General features: G+C 44.9%; 1 long non-coding RNA gene across 1 annotated transcript; it reads left to right on the plus strand.

Moving 5' to 3' along the window:
- The first annotated feature begins 87 nt into the window (after positions 1 to 87).
- Positions 88 to 20,167, plus strand: LOC309795864. The gene is made up of 3 exons (XR_014292382.1): positions 88 to 153; positions 16,422 to 16,541; positions 19,499 to 20,167. It is a non-coding gene; the product is annotated as an uncharacterized lncRNA (long non-coding RNA).
- The last annotated feature ends 1,039 nt before the right edge of the window (positions 20,168 to 21,206 follow it).

Consider the following 21,206-nt stretch of genomic DNA (forward strand, 5'->3'; position numbering starts at 1 on the left):
TCAACCCATTACCTATGTATAAAATAACCCTCATTTTAGGAGATTACCAAGGTCCCATATAGACTGGCACAGACGGCAGCCTTGTGGGTGAGAGTCTGGGGAGAGTGAGGACCCTGGAATCACCTGGAAAGGATGAAGTCCTGGCTGCATTAGGTGAGTGCTCCCACCCCGGGGCCCGTGGAAACAGCCACTCCACTCTGCCCGTGGAAAGGGACCCAGTGCCGAGTCCAGAAATGGTTATGTTGCAAAGCTGGCTCTTCTGGGATTTCATCATCAATAGCATCACGTAACCGGTAACTACGGGCTTGGAGGAGTCACTCTCTGGCACATGATGACAGCACTGTCACTTTAGGCTCATCAAGCCTAGAATAGGAATGTTTGAAGGAGAAGAGTTTGGGAGATTGTGAAGCTTGGTTGTCAAGGAAACTGAGCAGGTTTGTCAAGGAAACTTCTCCCTTAAACTGAAGGCAGGGCTGGGAGAGCTGAACTCCAGATATCTTTTAAAGTGGCTGCTCTGAAGCACCATCACCTGAGAGGTGGTCTCACCTTGAGCTGGGGTTTGAGAAAAGTGTGATGAGATTAAGCCTGACTTTCTGTGACAGCTGGGGAGGGGTTTGTAAAGCACCTTGGCTTTTAAGGCAAAGTTTGTTGCTGGAACAAAGTGTCTCCTCAAACTGGGCTGAAGCTCAAGATGTCTCTGTCCCCTTCTTGTGAGAGTCCAGGGCAGGTGGGTGTCAGGTGCCAGGCTCTGTCCCCCTTGTTTCTCCTCCTTGCTTCCAGGTGAGGGCTCCAACCAGCAGGGTGGGTGACCAGGCGGGCATCATGCCCTCCGTCCTAGGATGCAGGCTGGCCAAGGCCCTCACCACCTCCACCCCTTCCCCTTGGTAACACGAGACACTGTGCCCCAGCTGTAAGGGGTGTGAAGGCTGGGAGGTGCAGGGTAGCTGTGAACAGGAAAAAGGGAAATGGGTTCTGATGGGCAGCTGCACGGCTCTCCTGTGAGGGTCACCTGGACGCTAGCGCACAAACTCTGGGCCCTGTGAAGCTTCGATGCTTTGTGGTTCTGGAAATCCTATAGGAGACGGTCCACAGCAGGTGAAGCTAATGACCTCAGTGGAGCTGGTGAAGCCAAAGATCTGCAGTTCAGACTGAAGGTGCCGATGTGGGTGTACATACAGGATGAAACCATCTCGCGTGAATGGACTTCAGGCACGTTTAACATGAATGCAGTCATGTTAATGCCTAGCATCTTCTAGTGCCTCCCATCAGGGACCCTCTCCTCAGTTCCTGGGGCTCCTGTAACTCACGTACAGGGGGATGGAGAGTGGGATCTGTCCAGTGTGAGCCCTGAGTTACCCTGTGTGTCAGTCTGCTCGGGGCCGCCGTAACAAATACCACAGAATGGGCAGCTTGAATAACAGACCTATCTCCCAGTCCTGGATGCTGTCTGAGATCAAGGTGTGTGCAGGCTGGCTTCTCCTGAGGCCTCTCTACTTGGTGCTTAGACAGCCATCTTCTCCCCAGGTCCTCACATGGTCTCCCCCTGTGCCTATCTGTGTCCTAATCTCTTCTTGTAGGACATCAATCCTATTGGATTAGGATCCAGCCTAGTGACCTCATTTTTACCTTGATCACGTCTTTAAAAATCCCATCTCCAAATACAGCCACATCCTGGGGTCCTGGGGGTTAGGGATTCAGCATGTGAATTTGGGGGGACATGACTGAGCCTGTATCATCCTCCTTAGGAGCCAAGTGTACCTCGGTCCTTCCGTCTCTCAAGTCACACGAGGTGATGTAATGGCTCAAGGAGAGGCCACTCGTGCAGAGTTTGCGTCCCAGCAGGGGAGCCCTTCCCTGCTCTCTTTGATCAGGCTGTGGCAGTGCCAGTCCCCTCCTGAGGTGAGCAGTTCTGGGGTTTCCTGCCGTGTCTCCTGGCCTGCTGAGGTGCCCATTGTCAGGGAACTCAGGAGCCAGCAGCCTAGTGGGGATGCCGGGGACTCTCAGGGCCTTGGCAGATGCCTCTCCCGGCAGATACCCTAGCGAAAGTGGGGAAACATTTGGGGGACTACAGGTGGGAGAGAGTCACAGTCTCGTTTATGCTTCAGAAAGACCACGTTGGGGTGGGATGTGAGATGCACCGTGCGGGCAGGGAGCTTTGCCAGGGCCTGATGGAGGAACCAGGCACAAGATCAGGCTTGGGCCAGGGCTGTGGGTGTAGAGGGGAATTAGTGTGGGAACTGGCCACAGACTGATGTCAAAATATCGGCTTCCCTGTGCGCCGAGGCCAACCAGAAATACGGAGACAGGGATTTTGGAGGAAGAGAGATGGCTTTATTTTTCTGCCAGGCAGTAGGGAAGACATAGCCGGCTAGCGCCTCAAGAACTGGGCACCCCTCCTTGAGAATCAGGGAAGATTTTATATGTGGGGCTCTCGCAGTCCGGGGTATAGGATGAGGATCAAAGTAGTGAAGGTCTTGCATTCCTCCTTTCCTTTGCATTATTTCAAAAGTCATAGTTGGCATCAGGCTGCCCGGTAATTGGGGTCCCGCAGTCTGGTAATTGCGTCCGTTTGCCTCTGGTTTATCGACCGGTGACCTTGTTTCTGAAATGAAAAACTATAGGGGGTGACTTGTTATGAGGGGCGTATAGAATGTAAGTGCTGGACATAATAAGGTTAGGGAGTGAGAGGCAGGGGATGTAACTCACACAGAGTCAGGGGTGATGGGTGCCAAAGGTAAATTACATAGTGTCAGGGAGTGAGGTTAGCTTTGTAAAGTACAAATCTAGTTACTACAAATGAGTGAGAAAGGAAAACAAGGAGTGACGAACTCTTTTAGGCCAGGTTATGTTTCTTCTCTAGCCTGTTCGCTGTTCCCTTTGTTTTCCTTGTTCTCAGGGGAGGGAAAACTTCATTTCTATTTTTGCTGCAACAAGACTCTGGAGGAGCAGATGACAGTCAGTGGGACACAAGGCGAGTGGGAGCCTGGGAGACCCCAGTGTTACCGAACAAAACGTGGGTCCGCTTGCCCGAGTGCAGTAAAGCCAGTCTAGTGACACGGGGTGTGGTGAAGCAAAGTGCAGCTCTAATTGTACAAGTGCCGATACAAGGAGGCCAGGTGGCCTGTGCTCTAAAACCCCGAACTCCCTGAAGGATTTCAGCAAAGCAATTTCAAAGGCCAAGTGAAGGAGGGGGTTCGCAGGGTATGTGATCAGCTGGTGCACAATTCCCTGGTTGATGGTGAGGTAACAGAGCAGTTAACGTTGTAAATTCTTGGGCACCAGAAGCTCCGGGGCTACCGGTTCATGATCATCAAGTAGTTAATTTCTTCCACTTGGTGGTGGTTTTAGCATCTGTAACACAACTCAGGAAGCATGCATCAGATACTATGATCCAGGTACTTCAGAGAGGACCTACAGCAGAGGATGTGGGGGAGGGCTCTGTCCTGGAAAGGCCCCGTAGGGTCCTGCTCGGTTACACCCAGTGCCTGGGCTCAGCAGCCTGGGAAGGTGGGGCTGCTCCTGGGTGTGGGGAGCTGCAGGATCACAGTCCTCTGAGGGGCCTGTTAGCCCCCAAGGTGAGATGGGGATGCAGTGGCTGGACAGAGGTGTCTGGCCTGAGAGAGGGGTCCAGGCTGGGAATGTCACTGGAGTCATCACAGGGAGGGAGAGGAAAGGCAAAGTGGGGGCAGATGGGTCACAGCAGACTACATGCAGGTGACTGCAGTCCTGTTGGAAGCAACTCAGAGCCAGAAAGGAGTGGCCGTCAGGGGCTCAGCTCCATTCTCTTGTTCCTTTGTAAAACCGCTGTGTCAGAGTTTGAGACACGCCAGGAGACGTCTGGGCCCAGTGCTGCCGTGGCTTCATCAAAGGGGCCCAGGGGGAACACAGAACCACTGCAGGCCCCACCCATGTCCTCACTGGGAATGAATCCCATCGGGGCTCCTGGGCTCACAGACTCGAGGGAACCTCTGTCCTCAGGACTGGTCTTCCTCCTTCCTCTCACCTGCTGGTCAGAGGCCCAGGAACCCCCATCCTGGGTTCACCCCCCAGGGCCTGGATTCTGGGACAGCTTAGGGGTAAGCAAGACCCTCATGCTCTTTTATCTGCCTGGGGGTGAGAATGTCTTAAATGCTGCAGTTGACTGATTATGGAGGGCTGAGTGTTTCCAGCAGGTATGGGTGGAAAGATGGGGTGTGAAGTTCCTATGTCTGCAGGGTCTTTCCAGCGTGAGGATCTGTGCGTTTCCCCCGGCCAGTCAGCGTCCTCCCAGGAAGCCCAGATCCGGGATTACGAGAGCAGAGGCTCTCCCCTTCCTTACTTGTAACTACCCACTCCCACAGCAAGGAGCCTGGCTCCCACCATCTGCCATTTATCTGCATTGCTCCTTTCCAGGTTACATGTGCAGAGGTTTCAGAATTGTTAGCTACTACACCCTGGAAAGAACTTCGTAAAATAAAGCCCACTGTTTATATACGGTCCATTTTGCCTTTAGTCTACAGATTCCATTCATTTCCAAAGGTAACTTAGGTCAGCACCTTTTATCCCATCCCCTACAGTGAGTTGTTTTCATATATTTCTAATACAGTTAGATTCTGTCACATTATGTATTCCATCCTGCAACACTCCTACATTCTAAATAACTAAATTTGAATAGATTATGATTGGCCCCTTGGACTATACACATCTGTTGGCTTAGACAACTGCATAGTGACAGGTATCCATCCTAGAGTATTACATGGACTACTTCAAAACCCCACCCCATGATCTGCTTATCATCTATGTAGCTTTGCCTTTCCCAGAATGTCATCAATGGGGTGATACTGTGTGCAGCCTCCGCAGACTGGATTCTTTCACTTAGCAGTATATACTGAGGATATATCCATGTCTTTCCATAGGTTGATGGTGCATTCCTTTCTGCTGAGTAGTATTCCACTGCATGTGGATAGGAGGAAAAACAATTTTCCCTCTACTTTTCTAGGTTCTTGGTTGAGGCCCCCCTGCCCCTGTAATAAAAGACAGATTACCAGGAGAAAAGCAGAAGTTTAATAACGTGTATAACTTCTGAATACAGGGGGGATGCCACGGAAAACTGAGTCGCTCCCTGAAATGACCAAAAACGTCCCCTTAAATACCGTCTTCAGCTAAAAACAGAAGAAAGATGCTGGGGAAGGGGGGAAGACCAGTTATGGCAGGTTATCATGCAAAGCACAGTAAACAAGGGTATGATTGTTTGCACATTTAAGTCAGGACTTCTCCATTGAAAAGAGTTACTTAAGACTTAATTATCCTTCTATTTTTGGTGCAAAGAGGGACATACCCTTATAAATGGAGATTTCTCTATTGTAAATGTCCTTCATAAAATGGCAATCTCAGTTTTCTGAGATTTTAAAAAATTTATTATTTTATTTTTGGCTACATATGGTCTTCTTTGCTGCAGGCTTTTCTCTGGTTGTGGCGAGCAGGGGCTACTCTTCATTGCGGTGCGTGGGCTTCTCATTGTGGTGGCTTTACTTGTCGTGGAGCACAGGCTCTAGGCATGCAAGCTTCAGTAACTGTGGCACACAGGCTCAGTAGTTGTGGCTCGCGGGCTCTAGAGCGCAGGCTCAGTAGTTGTGACGCACAGGCTTAGTTGCTTGGCGGCATGTGGGATCTTCCCGGACCAGGGCTCGAACCCGTGTTCCCTGCATTGGCAGGTGGACTCTTAACCACTGAGCCACCAGGGAAGCCCCCCTCTTTTTTTTTTTTAAAGCAGACCAATAATCCTTATGCCAGAGAGACATTTTGGGGTGGTATATTCTTCTCGCCTTGACATGGATGTACCAATTTGCTTATGCATTCATCTTTTGAAGGATATCCTGATTTCTTCAAGTTTTTAGCCATTATGAAAGTGCTGCTGTGCATAATTGCATCCTTGTTTGCATTTGGACATAGATTTTCAAAGCAGTTGCCTAAATACTGTAAGCATGATTGTCGGATCCCAACATGAGACTTGTTTACCTTTGGAAAAAACTGCCATATTGTCTTACAAAGTGGCTGCACATGCATCCCCCCAGCGATGAGGGAGAGTTCCTTTTGTTCCTCACCCTCTAGCAATTGTCCTATTTTTGGAGCTTAGCAGTCCTAATAGGTGTGCTGTGATATCTCATGATTTTAATTTGTGATTCCCTAATGGTATATGATGTTGAGCTTGTTTCTGTATGACTTTACTGTCTGTGTATCTTTTTTGGCGGGATGTCTGTTCAGATCATGCTGTCATGTTCATGCTGAGAGGGGCCCTGTCTCCTCAGGACCCGCTGGGGCTTTGGCTTCTGGAACACGCGGGGCAGAGTCCACGCTGACGGCCGGGCTTCGGGACAAGCCGGGGTCGAGTCCACACTCACAGAAGCCGGGTCTCCTCAGGACCCGCTGGGGCTTCAGCTTTGGCACACTGGGGGGTCCAGTTCATGCTGACAGGAGCCTGGTCTCCATAGGACCTGCCAGGAGGTGATGCCACTGAGGGAGAAGGTGAGGAAAAGTGGGGAGAAGTTTCCCGTGCGTGGCTGACCGCTGAGGGGGTCTGTCTTCAGAGGACCCAGGAGAGGAAGGGCTTGAGGTGGAAAACTGGGTTTTTGGCCCCTTTTGTGTGTGGTGTAGACAGAGTGCAGTGTTGTTCTTTGGCATGTGGCATCCGGTTTTCCCAGCACCGTTTATTGAGGGGACTGTCCTTTCCCTGGTGTATGTTCTTGGCTCCTTTCTTGTGAATTAACTGATCACATACTTGTAGGTTGATTCCTGGGCTCTCTGCTCTGTTCCTCTGGTCCGTGTGCCTGTTTTTGTGCCGATTCCACACTTTTTTGGGACTGGAGCTTCGTAATGAAGTGTGAAGTCAGGGAGCGAGATGCCTCCAGCCCGTTCTCCCTCCTCAGGGTCGCTTTGGCTCTTCTGGGTCCTTTGTGGTTCCACACACATCTTAAGATTGTTTGTTCTGTTTCTATGGAAAATGTCATTGGACTTTTGGTAGGGATTGCATTGAATGTGTACATTAATTTGGCTAGAATGCATATATATTTTTTAAATTAAAAAAAATTTTTGGGCCACACCATGTGGCATGCAGGATGCGGGATCTTAGTTCCCCAACCAGGGATGGAACCTGCACCCCCTGCAGTGGGAGCGCAGAGTCCCAACCCCTGGACCGCCATGGAAGTCCCACCTTAGAATGCATATTTTCACAATATTCTTTTTACCCATGAGCACGGGGTATCTTTCCATTTATTTTTGTCTGTTCAGTTTCCTTTATCAGTGTCTTCCAGTTTTCAGTGTGCAGGTCCTTCACGTCCTTGGTTAAATTTACTCCTAGTTATCTTTTTGGATGCAATTGTAAGTGGGATTTTTCTTAAAATTCTTTTTCTGATGGTTCATTATCAGTGTATAGAATTACAAATGATTTTTGTGCATTGATTTTTTTTTGTATCCTGCAGCTTTAGCGAATTCATTTTTTAGTTGTAACAGTTTTTTGGTGGTTGAATGTGGAAAACTAGAATTCAGAAATCCCACTGTTTCAACTACATCCAGGTCATCCACAGCACCCAAGACATAGTGGCTCCCTATATAATCTTCCCACCGTTCCTCTTGTAGTATGTGGACTCCTACAAGGGTGATTAGCATCACCACTGTGGGTGAACTGAATCTGGGTAGGGCTTGGCCTCTATAACAAAGTTTGATGTCTGTATTTCTGGCTTGGTATGACATGGTTGTTTTGATAAGTACTTTATTTTCTAGTAAATTTCAAGTGTATAAAAACTTTAAATAGCAGTATAAAGTTTTCCACATTCACAAAATACTCCAGTTTGTTTTACCCTGTGAGAGTGGGAGGGCCACTGTCCCAGGGAACCAGCACATAACCCCAAAATGAGGAATAATGATGGTTTCCGCATTATAATCCTATCCACAGACCTGCTTCAACTTTCACCAGCTGCCCCAGCTTTGTGGAAATGTATTTTTCCATTCGAATCCAGTTTTCTTTTCTTGGAACCATCACTGGGGCTTTTCCTCACTTTAAAAACCTTGTTGGATTTAAAGTGTGCAAGATGAGCATGATCTGGGTGGTTTTTCTGTATGGCTCCTTTCACTTAAGATGTTTTCAGTGTTTATCCACATTGTAACATTGATCATTATTGCATTCATTTTTTCCATTGTGATTAAAAACACATAACATTTACCGTTTAAACCATTTTTTAAAGCTTTTTTTAAAAATTTGTTTTTTATTTTTGGCCTGTGTCGGGTCTTTCTTGCTGTGTGCAGGCTTTCTCTAGTTGCGGTGAGCAGGGGCTACTCTTCGTTGCCATGTGCAGGCTTCTCATTGCGATGGCTTCTCTTGTTGCAGAGCACAGGCTCTAGGCACACGGGCTTCCGTAGTTGTGGCTTGCAGGCTCTAGAGCGCAGGCTCAGTAGTTGTGGCCCACGGGCTTAGTTTCTCCGTGGCATGTGGGATCTTCCAGGACCAGTGCTTGCACCCGTGTCCCCTGTATTGGTGGGCGGATTCTTAACCACTGTGCCACAAGGGAAGCCCCATTTAAACCTTTTTAAGTATACAGTTCCATGGCATTAACTACATTCACATTGTTGTAAAAATATCCTCACCATCCATCTCCAGAACTTTGTTTTCCCCATGTGAAAACGTAGCCATTAAACACTAACTCCCCTCAACCCCTGGCAACCTTATTCTACTTTGTCTTTGAATTTGACTTACCTGGATACCTCATACTAGTGGAATTATAGAACGTTTGTCCTTTTTGTGTCTGGCTTGTTTCACTTAGCATAATGACTTCAAGGTTCATCCATATTGTAGCATGTGTGAGAATTACCTTAGTTTTAAAGATTGAATCATATTCCATTGTGTATATACTACACTGTACTTATCCATTCATCTGTTGAAGGATGTGTTGTGTTGCTTCCACCCTTTGGCTATTGTGAATAACGTTGCTATGAATATGGGGTACAAATGTCTGTTCCAGTCCTTGCTTTCTAATATTCTGGGTGTACACCCTGGAGCGGAATCAAGGGATCATACATTTTCCATGTTTTTGCAGAGCCACCATACAGTTTTCCACAGCGGCTGATAATTTTACTTTATTCCTTTATATGACAGAATAATGCATCTTATGTATCTACCTTATTTTGCTTATCCATTTACCTGCTGATGGACATTTAAATCTTTTCTACCTTGGGCTATTGTGAACAGTGCTGCTATGAATAATTGGTGTACAAGTTTTTGTTTGAGCACCTGTTTTCCATTTTTTGGGTATGTATCTAGGAGTGGAGCTGCTGAACCACATGGTAATTATATTTTATATTTTTGAGTAAATGCTAAAGTTTTATACCCATAGAGCGCACCATTGTACATCTCCACAAGTAACTTTTAAGGGTTCCAATTTCTCTACATTGTGGCCAACCTTTGTTATTTTTATATTTTAAAATTTATTTTAAAATTTATTTTTATTCTAGTGTGTGTGAAGGAGCATCACATTGTGGCTTTAATTTACATTTTCATCATGACTACTGATGTTGGACATTTTTTCATGTCCTTGTTGACCATTTGTATGTCTTCCCTGGAGAGCAGTCTATGCAAGTCATTCGTCTGTTTCAAAAATTTTATTGTTTGTCTCTTTGTTGATGAAGTGTAAAAGTTCTGGGTATATTCTAGGTAAAGAGTCTTATCATATATAAAATGTGCCAATATTGTCTTCCATTCTGCGGGCTGTCTTTTTACTTTCTGGATAGCCTCTTTTGATGCACAAAGGTTTGTAATTTTGAGGAAATCCAATTTATCTATTTTTTTTTCATTTCTTATGCTTTACTGTCAAATCTAAGAAACCATTGCTACGTTCATGGTCAGGAAGCTTTAATTCCTTGGTTTATATGAGAAGTTCATACAGTCATCCCTCGGTACCCACTAGGCCAGGCTTTAGGCCTGGGGTTGAGTCAGTGTGAGGGTTCAGGGGTCATGGTTTAGGGTTATGGGTCATTGTTGGAGAGTCATGGTAGAGGGTTGTGGATAAAGAGTCAGGGTCGGGGCTTAGAGTTTAGGGGTCAGGGGCGAGGGTCTAGGGGTCTGGGGCGAGGGTTGTTAGGGGGTTACGGTTAGAGGTTAGGGTTCTTAGGGTGAAGGTTAGAGTTAGGTTTAAGCACAATTGGCCATCATTGCCCTCCCCTCTCCTTCTCTCTGAAGCCTCCAGAATGGGTAGGACTTGCCCAGGGTCAAACAGCAGTCAGGGAGCTGAGGTCAATAACTGTTTTTCTGGCCTCCCTTCCCCTAGTCCTGGGCTCTGAGAGAAGAATGAAATGTCTGTTCTTGTCTCAGACTGTTTCTTATCCAGCTCACCCTCTGTCAAGGATTGGGGAGGGTGTCAGAAGCCATGCATGGTTTCCTTCTGCCCTCCTCCCTGGGAAGGGTGATGCTGGCCCTACTCTGCCTGGGCAGCCCCAGGTTCCAGTGCAGCCCAGACAGGAGGGCACTCCTGTGGACATGTGTGGATTTATACAGGACTGGGTGCAGTGACCTGCTAGCCTCCAGATGCTGCCTTCTTAAGGGCTGGTGGGGTCCTCCTGGCACTGGAGGCATCCTTTGTCCCATCTGAGCGGGCATGAATAGATGATCAAGTCTCAGGCAGGACAGCCCTTGACCTCTGACTATCCAGGCAGGCATCTGTGGTCCTCTAGCTCAGTCCAGCCTGGGCATTGTCAGACCCTCATGTATAGTTACGGAGCTGACCATGATGCTGGACAATTCAACAGCTACCTGGGAAGTGTAGACATTCCTTTGAGAAGTTTCAACTACCCACATCCATGTGGTTGAGAAAAAGGCCTCCCCCTCACAGCCTCATAGGCTGCCAAGAGAAGTAATAATCCTCTAAACATTGGAGTGTGTCCCTGACACAACAACCATACAGCAGACCATGGCCCTGCAATCCTTTGTTTTTTCAGTTGTTAGAAATTTTGACATTCATATTCATTAAGAATCAAAGTTATGGGAGTAACTGGGCCTCCCAATGGGAGGTTCACACTGAGACTGCATTGTCTTGGAGAGCCATATGCATCCACGTGGCCTCTGGAAAACCTGCCAATTATGGGTTCCATGGCATGGAATAATTCTTGAGCCTCCCATTACCTCATTGCACAAGAGTTTCCTTACCACCCTAGAATTTGGTTTCTTCACTTAGTAAAGGAGAGAGAAGAAACTGGAAAAGGAGCAGTATTGTTTTTCAGGGATGGGCAATTAATATGGCCAGGGAGATGGCATAACTCAAGGGCTCCTACCTCTCAGGGGCAGGAATGAAGTCTGTGTGTCTTCTGAGGGCACATGGGCTGTTCTGGGCCAACCTCTGAGATGTGAGGACCTGATGTCCAAGGAAAGAGACTTGAGTTTACCACCACCAATGATCCTGCCTTTTCAGCAAGTGAAAGAACTTCTTGCAGTCTTGGGAGGGACAGTAAGAGCACTGGATGAGTAGCTGCAGCCCCTGACCCTAAGTGAACCCCTTTCTTCCTTTTGTGTCAGATTCTATGCTGTGCAGTGAGCTGTCATTGACTTAGAATCTGTGGCTTTCTCCCAGCCAGCATCTGTTCTCATGCCCAAGTGCCTCATTTTCCTTTGGGAATTACATCTCACCAGCTTCCAGTCTGAACAGTTGCAGAAGGATGACCCCATGTTCCACCCAGCTCAAAGATGGGTTTACAACCCACATCTAGCCAGTCCCATTTTCCATCTTCTGGTGATGGGTCAAGGATGAGAATGCCACCCAAGCCAGATCAAAGGCATTTAAAGCCATGACTTTCTTGGAATCCAAGAAAAGGAGGAACTCTTTCTCGGAAAATGGATGGTGAGTGGTTGTCAGCCTAGAATTGCTGTTGGTCCAAGGGCAGTGAGAGAGCCTGTGCCTGTGAATGGGGTCCCCCAAAGGCACTGAGCAGGACAAAGTTTTGGAGAGAAGCAAGGTCACACTGAGACAGTGTGAGCCACTGGACCTGCCAGGTCCAAACCCATTCTTCAACTTGCCACTTGCAAGTATTAATTTATTTCTACCCTTACAATAAATACTAATTTATTTTACTTCAGTAAGTGTTTCCAGTTGCTGGGAATAGAAGAAGTCATAGTTGACACATCTGGATCAATAATCCCCGATCCTTCCTCAGATGTCCTCCCTGGGTAGGCGTGGCTGGGGGAGGTGAAGACACTGGGTGGGTCATATACTAGGGGAGCTGCCAAACAGCTCTGTCCCTGTTCCTTCCCTGTCCTCGGAGAGGGAAAGCCTGGAACAGTGGTAACCAGTATGGGGAAGAGGTTCCTCAGTGGTTAATTGGTTTTTTTCTATTTTCCTTAATTTAGTGTTCATTTTGGTAATGTGTTTTTACAAAGAAATCACCCATTTCCTCTAGACTTCCAGTTTGTTATAGTAGGTTTCTCTTACTTGATGTTTAATTTTTCCTGTCTAATTTTCTACAGAATCATGACAAATAATGAACAAATATTGATACTCTATTATTAACTGAAGTCCCTATTCATATTCCTTTTGTTATACCTTTCCTTGTTCCAGGATCTCAAAGGACATGGGGTCATCATATCTGTTTAGTCTCTTCTGGGCTTTGACAGTTTCTCAAACTCTCCTTGTTTCCATGACCTTGACACTGTGGAGGAGGACTGGTCAGGTATTTTATAGACTGGCGGGCACTGGGATTTGCTTGGTGTTTTTGTCGTGGTTAGACTTGGCTTTGAAAAAGCAGATCACAGAGGTGAAGTGCTTCCTCTTCACTATATATCAAGAGGACAGGCTCTTAAGGGCACTTCTCACTTATATCTTAACTTTGGTCACCTAGCTGAGGTAGTGTTTGTCAAGTTTTCCCACAGTGAGGTTAATTTTTTCCCATGTCCATCCTGTGTGTCTTATTTAGGAGGAAGTCACAATGCTGGACCCACACTTGAGGAGAGAGGGGTTAGCTTCACATCCTTGATGGACAGCTGAGTGTCTATATGAATTGTTTAGAAGTTTTGTGCATAGGAGATTTCTATTTAACACCATTCATCAAAAACTATGTAATTTATTTTTACCAGTTTGGACACGTGAATGATTATTGTAAACTTTTGGTTAGAATCCAGCACTACATTATTAGACTGCTTAGTTCATTCTTGCTTTGGCTGTTGAGAGCTTTTTCCATTTGCTCCTGTTTTCATTTTACATAATTTTTCTTTGGTGGGTTTTTTAAATTTTGGGTACTTCTTTACTTTCTGATATTTTAAGATTATCCTGCTTCATATATTTATTGTCTCAGTCCTAGCATCAGCCCTTTCTTCGAAGAGCCCTTGTTCCTTTTATTAGAGAATGGTATTAAAAACTTACATGTGGGAGCTCAATATGCTCAGCTGACAGTACATAGAAATACATGCATGTATCCCAGCCTATGCATATACACATAATTATAAAGATTTCCATGTGGAACTATGTGTAGGCTAAAGATAGTTTATACTGATTTCTCCAACCGGATCTGTTATGACATGGATACTGTAACCTTCTCCCTTTGTTTGACTGTAATATCCCACTCCAGTGGTAAGAAACCTGGCTTCCACCATTTGTCATTTATTAAATTCAGTGCTTGTTCCATTCGATTACTGATATAGTAGTTTCAGTACTGTTAGCTACTACCCCTCATGGGAAAGGACATAGAGTCCACTATGTATGTATGGCACATTTTGTCTTTGGCCTACAGATTCTGTACATTTCCAAAGTTAACTTAGGTCAGCCCATTTGTCCCACTACCAACAGTGAGTTTTTTCATACATTTCTGAATCAGTTAGATTCTTTGTTACATTCTGTATTCCAGTCTTTGACACTCCCATATCCTAAGTAGCTAAGTTTGAATAGGTTGTAAATTACTTGTTGGGTTGTAAAAATCTGTGGGTGTAGACAAATGCATAGTGACGGGTATTTGCCACTAAAGTATTATATGGACTATTTCAGCCACATATTCCATAAACTGTTTACCATGTCAGTTTTGCCTTTTCTAGAATGTCATATAAATGACATCATACAGTGTGTATCACTTCAGACTGGATTCTTTCACTTAGCAATGTAAGTGTTATATGCATCTATTTTTTTTTTTGCGTGGGTTGATGGTCCATTCCTTTATATCACTGAATACTATTGCATTGCATGTATATGAGAGGAAAAATAGTTTTCCCTCTACCTTCCTATGTTCTTTATTGAGATCTCCCTTGTAATGAAAAAGAGACGAACTGGAGAAAACTATCTGAAGTTTAATATATACCATGCATACCTCCTGTATAGTTGAAAGATACCCAGGAAAACTGAGTCACTCCCTGAAATGGCTCAAGCTGTTACCTTAAATGCTATCTTCTGCTGAGAACAAAAGAAAGATGTTAGGGAATGGGGGAAGCCATTTAAGGGATGTTATTAGGCAAAGCACAGTAAACAAGGGTATGGTTGTTACAGAGATTTACATCCAGGCCTCTTTCATTGACAAGCTTTTTTTTTTTTTTTTTTAACATTTATTTGGCTGTGCCGGGTCTTAGTTGAGGCCTGTGGAATCTTTAGCTGTGGAATGCGGGCTCTTAATTGCAGCATGCGGGGTCTAGTTCCCTGACCAGGGGTTGAACCCTGGTCCCCTGCACTGGGAGCATGGAGTCTTAACCACTGGACCAGCAGGGAAGTCCCAACAAGCTTTTCTTGATATTTAGTCATCATTCAATTCCTGGTCCAGAGAGGGACATACCCTTACAAATGGAGATATCCTTAATAAATGTAAATTTACCTCATAAAAGGGCATTTTCTGCTTGGTTTTGAAAGATTCTCCTGGGTCTGCTGTTTCTTAAATTAATCAGTCCAAAATAATCCTTTTGTCAAATGAGCATATTTTGGGGTGGCGTATTCTGCTCCCCTTGACATGTATGTGTCCTAATTTGCTTATGAATTCATCTACAGAAGGACATCCTGATACCTTTAAGTTTTTAGCCATTATGAATAGAGCTGCTGTGCATTACTTGATGCTGGTTTTGGTTTGAACACAGTTTTTCAAAGTAGTTGTCTAAATACAAGAGGTACACTTCTTGGATCTTAAGGTGAGACTTTTTAGATTTGGAAAAAACTGCCAAACTGTCTTCCAAAGTTGGCTGTACATGCATTCCACCAGCATCTTGAGTATATTCTTGTGTGCTTATTTACTGCCTATTTATCTTCTTGGGCCAGATGTGTGTTTCAATCTTTACCAAATTTTAATGGCATTGTTGGCATAATTTGAGTACAAATCCTTTATCAGATATGTGTTTTGGAAATAGTTTCTTGCAGCTTGTGGTTTGTCTTTTGGTTTTCTTAATAAGGTCACCAGACACAAAGTAATGTAGATTTTCTTTTTTTTTTTCCCTAGGATTTTTATAGTTTGGTAATTTAAGTGTGTCTATGGGTAATTTTGAGTGAATTTTGGTTTAAGTTGTAAAGTTGTGTCTACATTCATTTCATTACATATGGTTTGTAATTAATTGTTCTTTAACAATCTTTTGAGAAACAGTGAGATACTTGGCTCCGTTTCAGTTTGGATTTCCAAACAGTATATACAGCAGAACTGCCTTCCGAATGAGGCCTCTGAATTTGTGTGTGGCGCTCCCGGCACTTCTCTGACGTCCCACAGGGGGCGCCGAACCCACCTGTCTGACTCTGGGGGCACAGGTGCACCCTGCCCACAGACTTTGCTCTGTGACAAGCAGACAGGAGCTTTATCTCCTGCCAGGGCTTAGGTTTCTGGACCATGAGGCATTGTCCACACTGACAGGAGCTGGGTTTTCTCAGGAACCACTGGTGAGGAGACTCCACAAGAGGAAAAAATGAGCAAGTGTGGAGAATCTTCCTGTGCAGCTGACTGCTGGGTGGGTGGGGTGCATCTTCAGGGGACTCAGGAGAGAAAGGGTTTAATGTGGAATACTGTGCTCTTTTAGTTAGTTTTATGTGCAGTGTAGATGGTGACCATTGTCTTTCTTTGGAGTCTGGTGTCTAGTTTTCCTGGCACTGTTGTTTGATGGCTTTGGGTAGAATAAACATTTTAATAATAGTATTTTTTCTGATGCATGAGCATGGAATATTGTTTTCTATTGTGTTTTCAATTTCTTTGTCAATGCTTTATAGTTTTCTGAGTATAGGTCTTTCATGTCCTTGGTTAAATTTATTCCAAGATAGCTTGTTCTTTTTGATGGAATTGTAAATGGGATTGTTTTCGTAATTTTTCTTGCTGGTCGTTCATTATTAGTGTATAAAAACAAAACTGATTTGTGTATATTGATTCCATATTTTGCAACTTTACTGAATTTATTTTTAACATATTTTTTGCAGTAATGTGAAAAATTGCAATACTAAAATCTCACTGTTTCTACTGCATCCCAGGTAATCCACAGGAACCAAGACATAGTAGCTACTAATATACTCTTCCCACGGTGCCTCTAAATACCATGTGGACTCCTACAAGGGAAATAAGTATCACAACTTTGGTTGAACTTGGTCTGGGTAAGTCTTAGCCTCTATAACAAAATGTGATGTCTGTAATATCTGATTTTCTGGCATGATACTGACATGGTTGTCTAGAAAAGTAATTTATTTTCCAGTAATTTAAAATGTACAGAAAAGTTTCAATAATGGCCAGAAGTACTCATATTTGCCACTTCACACAAAATGCTCAGTGTGCTTTGCCCAAGGAACCAGCACATAACCCCTAAATGAGGAAATCCTGATGTCCACATTATAATTTAATACTCAGCCCCACTTCAACTTTCACCTGTTGTCCCAACTGTATGAAAATGTCTTTTTCCATCCTGATCCAGTTTTCTTTTTCTGGAACCATTACTGAGTTTCCCCCTCATTTGGACAACCTTGATGGATTTGAAGCAGACAAGATGAGTATGGGATCTAAGTTGCCTTTTCTATATGGCTTTTTTCACTAAGAATGTTTTTAATGTTCATTTTTGTAACAAATATCAGCACTACACTTTTTTTTCATTGTCATTAAAAATACAAAACATGACTTAAGCATTTAATTCATTTTACGTACACAGTTTTGTGGTATTAACTACCTTCATATAGTTGTACAAACAAGTTAACTAACGTGTACCTCCTGTGTGCATGGGAGATACCCAGGAAATTGAGTAACACCCTGAAATGGCCCAAGACATCACCTTAAATACCGTCTTCATCTAAAAGGAAAAGAAAGGATGGCTATAGTTGTTTCTTTCTACATTCATTTGATTGTATATGGTTTCCAATTGATGTTGTATAACTAGTTGTAGAGAAGTCATGGGATAGTTGTCTTCATTTCAGTTTGAATTTCCAAATTTAGTGGACTCTGCAGGCTTGATACAAGGTTTACAAACTTCATATTGGATCAGGACATCCCATGGTGTAACTGGTGTTAATGGTTTGTTCAACAATTAAAGTTCTGTGTGATATGAGTTCATCCCGGAGTAATCCAGGTTAGTTTCTGTTATACATTTGTCCCAGGATGAAAGGACAAGAGAAACAAGACCTAATTTATAAAAGTGCCTTCAGACTAATTGATACTGAAGTATAGTTGACCTACAATGTTGCATTAATTTCTGCTGTACAGCAAAGTGATTCATATATATATATACATACATATATACATATTTTTCATATTCTTTTCCATTATGGTTTATTACAGGGTATTGAATATAGTTCCCTGTGCTCTACAGTAAGACCTTGCTTATCCATCCTATATATAATAATTTGCATCTACTAATCCCAAACTCCCAATCCATCCCTCTCCCCTGTCTTCCCCTTGACAACCACAAGTCTGTTTTTTATATTTGTGAGTCTGTTTTTGTTCTGTAGATAGGTTCATTTGGGTCTCATTTTATAATCCACATATAAGTGATATCATATGGTATTTGTCATTCTCTGTCTGACTTACTTCACTTTGTATGATAATCTCTAGGTTCATCCATGTAGCTGCAAATGGCATTATTTCATTCTGTTTTATGGCTGAGTAATATTCCATTGTATATATGTACCACATCTTCTATATCCATTCATCTGTTGAGGGACATTCAGGTTGCTTCCATGTCTTGACTATTGTGAATAGGGCTGCTGTGAATGCTGGGGTGCATGTATCTTTTCGAATTATAGTTTTGTCTGGATATATGTCCAGGAGTGAGATTGCTGGTTCATATGGTAGTTCTATTTTTAGTTTTTGAGGAACCTCCATACTGTTCTCCATAGTGGCTGCATCAATTTACATTTCCACCAGTAGTGTAGGAGGGTTCCCTTTTCTCCACACCCCTTCCAGCATTTCTTTCTAGACATTTAATGATGGCCATTCTGACCACTATGAGGTGATAACTCACTGTAGTTTTGATTTGCGTTCTCTAATAATTAGCGATGTGAAGCATCTTTTCATGTGCCTGTTGGCCATCTGTATGTTTTTGGAGAAATGTCTATTTAGACCTTCTGCCTATTTTTTGATTGTTTTTCTTTTTTGAGTTGTATGAGATGTTTGTATATTTTAGAATTAGGCTCTTGTTGGTCACATCATTTGCAGGTATTTTCTTACAAAGAGTCAGCACAGGCTCTGGAACAACTGGATACCCACATGGAGAGAATAAAGTTGGACCCTCACCTCCCCCCACCCCGTATACAAAATCAATGCAAAATGGACCAAAGGCCTAGATGCAAGAACCAAAATTATAAAACTCGTAGAAGAAAACATGAGAGTAAATCTTCATGACCTTGGATTTGGTCATGATTTCTTAGATCTACTACCAAAAGCACAAGCAACAAGAGACAAAATAGATGAATTGGACTTCCTCAAAATGAAAAACAGTTGTGTATAAAAGGAGCAAGGAATAAGGTAATCCACCATCCAAAATGGCACAAGATGTTTGCAAACCATGTATATGATAAAGGACTGTAGCCCAACAGCCAAGCCCCTGGTGGTCCAGTGGAGTGTCTGTGTGGCCCCTCCCGTCCTAGGTGATAAGGGGATTTCAGGCCCCACAGCACCCAAGGGGTGGACACTGGTCATCCTCAGCACCCTCAAGGAGTGAGTGCTGGATGTTTTTGGGCCCAGATTCACTCCCATTACAACCCTCAAAGGCTGAAGGCTTCAGGATGCCTCCAGAAGGGCACAGAGTATTTGCGAGTCTTTGAGAACCAAGAGAACAGTCTTCACTTTTCTGAAAAGGGCATCTTATTATTTCACAGCATGACCATTTTCAATCTGGCTCTCGGGGTGCCCTCCCACCTTCTTTATTTCTCTGAGAGTGGCCATGGTGGTTTGGCTGTCCCCAGTCCCCACACCAGGTGACAAGGCCAGTGGGGCCAGATCCTGGTGGTCCTTAGCTTCGTTGGAGATTAACCCAGACTCTCGGCCTGTGATTGAACGGCCATGCCCCTGCTTCTCCCCATCACCGATTCTCATCTCCTCCTCTATCTCTTTTCCTCTTGCTTTTCAGTCTCAGATTTACCTGGTGGTCACCACTCACAGTTCCCGCAGAGCCCAGAGATTTCTCCTTGAAGGAAAGGTTCTGGAAAATTAGAGGGATAAATAAAGAATGCAGCTGATTCCCGCCTTGTGCTGATGCCCAAGAGGGAGAGGAGAGTGAGTGTTTTCTCATTAGAATTTTAAATCCTCCAAGTAATAGATCATTGGGGGGGGCATCTGGTGTCTTACAGCTCATTCTAATAATGTCATTCCTGAACTTTATTGCGGTAAATAATTTAAATCATAAATATTCTGGGGGGAGATCCATTAAAAAAATGTTAGAGGCTGCAGCAGCAGCCTTAGCGTATCATGCCCACCTCTGGGGTCCGCGCTGATAGCCGTGGCTGGCGCCCATCTCTGGAGTTCCTTTAAGCAGCGCTGTTAATCCCCTCTCCTCACGCACCAGGAAACAAAGAGGGAAGAAAAAGTCTCTTGCCTCTTCGGCAGGTCCAGACTTTTCCCCGGACTCCCTCCCGGCTAGCCATGGCGCACTAGCCCCTTCAGGCTGTGTTCACGCCGCCAACCCCAGTCCTCTCCCTGCGCTCCGACCGAAGGCCGAGCCTCAGCTCCCAGCCCCGCCCACCCCGGTGGCCGAGCAGACAAGCCTCTCGGGCTGGTGAGTGCCTGTCGGCCCCGATCCTCTGTGCGGGAATCTCTCCGCTTTGCCCTCCGCATCCCTGTCGCTGTGCTCTCCTCCTCGACTCGAAAGCTCCCCCCTCCGCCACCGGCAGTCTCCACCCGCGAAGGGGCTTCTAGTGTGTGGAAACCTTTCCTCCTTCACAGCTCCCTCCCACTGGTGCAGGTCCTGTCCCTATCCCTTTGTCTCTGTTTTTTCTCTTTTCTTTTGCCCTACCCAGGTACGTGGGGAGTTTCTTGCCTTTTGGGAGGTCTGAGGTCTTCTGCCAGCATTCAGTAGGTGTTCTGTAGGAGTTCTACATGTAGATGTATTACTGATGTATCTGTGGGGAGGAAGGTGATCTCCGCGTCTTACTCTTCCACCATCTTTCCCCTCTCTAGGGACAGTATCAGGTCCCGAGTTATGAGTAGTGTCAAGGCCTTAGTTAGGGACCGTTTCAGGGCCTTAGTTAGGATTAACATCTGAGCGTTGGTTAGGTACAGTGTCAGGGCCTTAGTTAGGGACAGTGTCAGAGCCTGAGTTACGTTTAGAGTCATGGCCTTAGGGACAGTGTCAGGGCCTGATTTAGGAGTAGTGTTAAGACCTTAGTTAGGACTAGCATCAGAGCTTTTGTTAGGTATCGTGTCAGGGCCTGAGTTATGAGTAGTGTCTGAGCCTTAGTTAGGGACAGTGTCAGGGCCTTAGTTAGGGACAGTATCAGGGCCCGAGTTAGGAATTGTGTCAAGGCCTTAGTTTAGGGCCAGTGTCAGGGCCTGAATTAGGAGTGGTGTCAGGGCCTTAGGGACAGTATCAGGGCCCGAGTTATGTGTAGTATCAGGGCCTTAGTTAGAGACAGTATCAGGGCCTGACTTAGGATGAGCACCCAGGCCTCAATTAGGGACAGTGTCACAGCCTCAGCACTAATTTCAGGGCATTAGTTATGTACAGTATCAGGGCTGTAGTTAGCATAAGAGGCACGACGTTAGCTATGGACAGGGTCAAGTTAATATCCAGGGATAATGTCAGGAAATGACTTAGGTATAGTGTCTAGTCATTAGTTATT

Source organism: Mesoplodon mirus (genome assembly GCF_964341445.2).
Source record: "Mesoplodon mirus genome assembly, chromosome: 20".
NCBI classification, from domain to species: Eukaryota; Metazoa; Chordata; class Mammalia; order Artiodactyla; family Ziphiidae; genus Mesoplodon; species Mesoplodon mirus.